The following is a 7024-nucleotide window of genomic DNA, read 5'->3' as shown; positions in this document are numbered from 1 at the left end:
GTACGTTTATCATTTTTAAGTGAATTTCAACAGAAGTTATCAAATAGACACCAACTTTATATGCTTTATAAAAAAAATTGAATATTGATGATCCATAGTGACTTCGTATACAAAGATTATTGACAATTTTTTCAGAACTCGTTTCCAATGTTTCAGATTTGATGTGCTGTCTATAACAAATTGCGACGGCCATTGCGTTTTTCTCACCAAAATAACATCAACAAGGTACATATCCAAAAAAAAAATTTCGTTCGCTTTGCAAACTATTCCCCTTCGTTATGATAACACAGATGAATACAAAGTAACTGCAGTTTGACACAAGATTGTGTTTATTTGCATTTTTATAAACAAAATAGATGAACTTTCCAGAATCTTCATTTGTGCGTCTGTTAGATCCTGCTTTATTCAATTATATTTGAATTTAAACTTGTTAAAGGCTCATTTCATTAAGAATTTTGCAATAAATATTTACTTAAACGTAAGTAAATAAATCATTTGGTGAATTCTTTCCGTTTCTGTTTCTTCAGCCCAAAAATAATTCTCATCCATTAGCTTACATTACAAGAACAATAAAATAAATTCATGTGACCCCTTTCAATCAAGTAGTCCTATGAAATATCGTACATATCTACGCATCTTTCTAAAATGAATTTTTAAGCGCAAGGATCAAATGCTTCAAACGTAACTTGATTTATGTACTGGGACTAATGTGAATTCAACTAGCTGCTTCCGAAAATGTTGTTTAGTAAACTTTATCGAGAATAACAATTTCCAAGGAATCAATAATAAAAAGAGTTCCCGTTTGTTTCGAACTTTATGGACCACGCCTAGACGCAGCAATTACTTTTTTTGTAGCATTTTTTACCACGCAATTCTTGTCAGCTTTATATTGGTTGACGTCTTTGTCTACTAAAGAACAAATAAATGGATAATACAGTCATGCAAAGGCTTTGGAAAAGATAACATTAAGTCTTTTATAATTCAGAAATGATAGAATACAATCAATTAAAGCCACCATAGCTTTTAAGATTATTATTTCAACTAAAATAATTCAGTCCTATTTCATGTATATGCAAAAAAAATAAAATTAATGAGCCAGAGTGCCCTGAAATTTGACAAGTGGTATCCTAACCTTAAAATATTGTCTGGTTCTAATAAATCATGTATGTATGTATGTACTTAAGCTTTATTAGGCCCCTTGTACACTCTCCTTCATTACTCGAGTACTTTTCTTCAAACCATCCTATTTAATACACGGATTAAGTCTCGTACAGTTTATGTATGATAGCATGGTCTTGAGTTACAGAGATTTTCTTTGCTCTGTTCTCATTACCATTTATCGGACACCACACGTATGCGGCAAATGTTGAGCGACCCAGGTTTCTGGTAGGCTGCCACAGCCACGTCCCCGAGCCTGCCTTAGGTCACCCATCCAAATTCCAGCTTGAGTCCGTGATGCTGCCACAGCCACGTCCCCGAGCCTGCCTTAGGTCACCCATCCAAATTCCAGCCTGAGTCCGTGATGCTTACCTCGGCAGATCGAAATCCACCGGCTAAGACACCCGGCTAGGCGGTCCCCTCTCTAATAAATCATATTGTATAATTATTCATATTTTTAATAATTATAATGCAACTAACAGCAATTATAGTAGATAATAGAACAGGGCCATTTCTCTAATCCTGTAGTATTCATGAAGCGAAAGTTTGTGCATTACGGATGCAGATATATGCGTATAAGTAAAACGCTTTTGTAAAACTTTGGCAGTAATAACTGTATTTACTACAATGAATGAGCAAAATTGTTTTATACGGATACGCAATTTGAATATAAATAGACTCGAGTTGATTTCCAACAAAGTTCAATTTAAATTTATAAAATAAAATAGGATTCCTGGAGTTCTGGTATTATGATGGGGAGAAGAAAATGTGCCAGGGCTCCCTCCGAACGGTCTCAAAACGCTCTAATTTGCTGTTTCACCCAGGGAGCGGTTATTACTAGATAGCATGACCCTTCAAACTGCGTGGCTGCCTGCAGGCTTAAGGATTTTCCCGTACATCACTCCGGTTATTGTGAGAAATACATTCATGTTCATTAAAAGTGACAAATTGAGTTTTATCTCTAAGGTTGCGTTACACTAAATTTAAGCGAAACGGCAAACAAATGAATTTTAAATAGTCTCTTGAACGCAGAGCAACTCTATAGCTGCAAAATGAACCACTTTATTAATTCATTAAATTACCGTTACGTAACCGCTGTAATTTCATTATTTTAAATTATTTGGGAAATATGAATCTTTGTTGTTCGTGATGCGATTCTGTACCGCTTTCGTGGCTGCTGCTACTTCGAGTTTTAGGGTAGACCAAGTAGACGGGTGTTCAAAGAGTGTCCTTTAATATTATTAATAAAGATCGTCCCTTTTGATAAATGAAAGACAATAGCTACTAGCAGTGTGTAAAATACTAACTCTATGTATACTATACGGTATACAGAGTGATTAACAACTCTTCAGTCCACTCTACCAATGCGGTTGGAAACTGGTTTAGAGAAAATAATAATATCTTTTCGAAATAGTCCTATCGATGTCCAGATTTAAATCCTGCAGAGAATGTGTGAGGTTTAATTGTTAAAACAGATAAACTGACGCAACTTTCATTTTATTTATTTAATTGCAAATTAATCATGTACTATTGTAAAAGACAATTTATTGAGCTTAGAATTAAGTGGTTAAACTTTTTATAAAGTATGTAGGTATATTTCTTGGTATTATTTTAATTTTTCAGGCGCAATTTTAACTTTAGAAAATAAGCGTCAGTGCATGTGTTACATTTGACATCCCAAAATGTTTTCTGTGCGTGAATATTACGAGGCTTATCAAAATTTAAAGGCAACGATACCCAGACATATTACTTCGATTTCGATGACTGACAAATTTGAAAATGCATTTTTATCACCCACTAAGCGCTTTCGGCTAATAAGGAACTTTTTGCTTAAAATAACGTTCCCTATCTACAGTTCCCATTTGGCACTATACAGGTGCGGATATTGCGTAATAAACAAAAAAGTTAAAAAACCTAGGAGTTGATGTTTAAAATCATATAAAATACAGGGTGGCCAAATGAAAACGAAACAGAGCCATTTTCAGGAACTGCGTCAAGATTGTAGAAAAACGCTCAGACCCGTCGATTTTAGAGTAAAGGGGCACATTCTTTGCTAGTATTTTTGACTACGCCACTTTCAATCCCAAGCAAGGGTAAGCATCACCCCAAAATATTTAAATGGCATTGGGGGTTGAGTAATATTTCTTTTGAAAGCTCTTACAATTCTCTTTACAACAGACTTTAAATTTTATAATTCCGCCCAATACTTATTAAGAATTTTGATTTTAAAGTTGAAACTTATGTACAAAGAATTAGTAACGGTAAAAATGTCAGTCATTCGAGTTAAGTACGCTAATGGTATAAATTTAGTATTTCTTGCGTTACATTGATTTTTGGCGATTTGTTATCACTTTCGTAAAAAAAAACATAATTGTAAAAAATATAAATGAATGCTATAGACACAATGAACCACCAATTTATTTTCTAGTTTTATTTGGAAACGTTGGTTGGTAGTTTATTTAATTGTGTTTTTGAAAATTAAACACTATGGTTTATTCCATTGCGGAAAGGGTAGATATCATTTCGCTTTACTTTATCAACAATAAATGTGCGAATAGAACAGCTCAGCTATTTAATGACCAACATCAAAATCGACATGTCAGGAGGAAGTATGTTCTAGAGTTAGTAAAAAAATTCAAGAGACAGGGAACGTAGCCAATAAAAAACGAGAAATTGAAAAACATATAGTTAATGAAGTTGCAGATTTGGGATCCTACATTAAGTACGAGGCAGCTGGCATCTGTGTCTGGAATCAATGGAACTAGCATACAAACCATTTTGAAGAAGAATAAATTCCATCCATATAAAATACATTTAGTCCAGGAAATTCATGAGGATGATTATGACCGCCGTTTGCAATTTTGCGAAATAATGAGTGAGCGAGCAAGGAACGATCCACAGTTCCTTTTTAACATCTGTTTTCCTGATGAATGCAGTTTATCTTGAATGGGACAGTAAATCGTCACAATTGCCGCCATTGGCCCCATTCAAACTCATGAGTTTTTCACGAGGTGCATACACAGCAACCGGAAAAATTAAATGTATGGGCTGGAATTTTCGGTGACTGGCTGGTGGGTCCTTTTTTTCTACCTTGTAATTTGACTGGCCAAATGTATTTGCAATTACTGGAAGACGCTATTGAGCCTGCCTTGACTGATATTATTGGAAATGTTCCAGAGTATGATGAAGATCATTTGATTTTTCAACAGGACGGTGCTCCTCAGCAATATGCGTTAATTGTCCGTCAGTATTTGGACCAACGTTTTCTACGGAATTGGATTGGGAGAAGAGGCAGCATTGAGTGGCCTCCACGATTATCGGGTTTATCGCCCCTTGATTTCTTTTTGTGGGGATACCTAAAGAGTAAAATCTATAAAACACAGCCAGCGTCGCTGGAAGATTTGCGCCAAAGAATCGTCGACGAAGCCATCGAATCACTCCGGAAATGCTTCGGAATATGCGCGAACGTTTCGAACAAAATATTTATTCTTGTATGGAAGGGGGCGGTCATCAGTTTGAACATTTAATCAACTAAGTAGGAAGTAAGTAACTAAACATAATTTAAATTTTAAAATGTAATTTTTTTTCAAAGTATTGGGAGGAATTATAAAATTTGAAGTCTGTTGTAAAGAGAATTGTAAGAGCTGTCAAAAGAAATATTGCTCAACCCCCAATGCCATTTAAATATTTTGGGGTGATGCTTACCTTTGCTTGGGGGCGGAGTCAAAAATAATCTAAAATCTAAAATCGACGGGTCCGAGCGTTTTTCTACAATCTTGACGCAGTTCCTGAAAATGGCTCTGTTTCGTTTTCATTTGGCCACCCTGTATACATTTGAATAAAATAAAATAACGTTTACGGTAAATAATTCAATTTAAAACTATCTGCTCATTTGATCCAAATACTTTTTTCAGTGTAGTTTTCAATGGCGTGTAAAGTTGAACTTGAAGTTTTTATACAGATAACAACAAAGCGCAACATGTTTTCAAATGAAAATGCTTTAATTATTTACATGTTTCCTTTTCTTTTCACCGTCGTAATCTGCTGTTTTTATCTTGCCCGCATTAACATTAGATTACCTTCATGGTTATAAAAATAACTGACTTGTAGACCCCTATATACAACTGAGCGACAAATAATAATCAATTATGGCTATTGTGGTACATTAATAGTGCTATATTTATACCTCTGGACATTAATCTGTTAATAATACACACGATTATCTAGCAAGTATAACTTGCTGCCTTCTGAAGGTGTAGTACTTAAAAAAGCGATGAAATTGGAAAACAAAATGTAAAAATATAAGTTACTTAAAAATAAGACAACTATGTTCCATCGATAGGAAATCGCCTGTTGCGTCGATTTTGAACAACTTTTCGGAGGCGAAAACGGTTTTAATACCATATTTTATAGAAACAAATACACCTAAAAATTCTGTACCGATATTGATAGACAATTGTACAGTTTCTTGTAACACCTTGAATACAGATATGATAGAAAGTACATTCACTACACCTTCTGAAATTCTTGGTGGTTAAATTGGATGCCATTCAAATGTTTTACCTGCAATATATTAACTGCTAGGGTTAACATCTAGCCTCTGGATGAGGGAAAATTATGGCTTCCATTATCTTTCTGTTTTATATAAATATGTATGTAGCTCCATAAATAGGTATATAGGCGCATCAGCTATAAAGCTGGTATATAATATGCGTGGTAATTTTAATAACACATCTTCGTATCGCATAAATTTCAGTTAGTTAAATGAAATATTAAATGTGGGACAAAAATACTTTAATATTTAGTTAATTCACTATTTTGCAGCTTACAATATTCGTACTTATTACGAATCGTATACTTAATATTTATCTCACCTTGATATTTTATAGTAAGTATTTTTTAAATTTATCTCATTTTTATTACTAGTTTTTGTACATTTTGTTTATTTTAGAGCTGATTCAAAATAATTTTAAAAATTTTCCTTAAATTCTCATCAAATCAACTTCCATAAGTTTCTTGAATCCTAATATCTAGACCTAGAGTAGCTCTATAGAGAAAGTAGTTACTATTAATTGCGAATAATAATGAAAAATAATTCGTGTAAGAGTTATTGTCTAATGGACCTATATTTGAGATATTTAAATCAACAATATTACAAACATTAAAAGGACGAAAGTTTTGTTTGATTGATTAATACTCAGATTAATTTCATTTCAAAGGAAGGCCATCTAAAAAGCAAACCTAAAATACTGAAATAATTTAGCTACACCATAGTGGCTCAATTCCGTTTTGTTCTTTGTCCAGAATGAGGAATCTTTGAATGCGGAGTTTAATTGGCGCTAGTAGGCATACAAATTTATAATTTCTGATTTACACCACTAACTGTTAGTCACAACATGTGATTCTTACAAGTACATTACGATGCACAAAACAAAATGGTTGAATTTTATGATTACTGGAGTCTCCTGACTCAATTTTTTACAATTTTTATCTATGTGGCTTCAGAAATCATTCGTCATGATGTGTCTATCAACGATCGATTAAAAACAGTGACGATTTTGTAGCACCTTACAATTTCTAAGTCTCATAATGGGCATACTTTCTCACCACTTCCAAATTTCCACTTTAAAAATTCTGTCAATTTTCACAATAAATGAACATACAACTAAGCGGAAATTCTCATTTTTTTATAGAGCACTATTCTATTATTAATGATTACTAGGGATTTATTCCTTTAGCATACTTTAAGTACTGCAGTTTCTCTTAAATAGTTTTCCGTTTCGAGTGCGGTCACGGGGACATTCGATCTACCCTGATCGAGCTGGAGTGTCTCAGAGGACGATTCATTTACTACCCTGCCCCTATA

The sequence above is a fragment of the Anoplophora glabripennis genome, unplaced genomic scaffold (genome assembly GCF_000390285.2).
Source record: "Anoplophora glabripennis isolate ALB-LARVAE unplaced genomic scaffold, Agla_2.0 scaffold55, whole genome shotgun sequence".
In the NCBI taxonomy this organism is placed as follows: Eukaryota; Metazoa; Arthropoda; class Insecta; order Coleoptera; family Cerambycidae; genus Anoplophora; species Anoplophora glabripennis.
Note: the sequence above shows the minus strand (reverse complement) of the source record.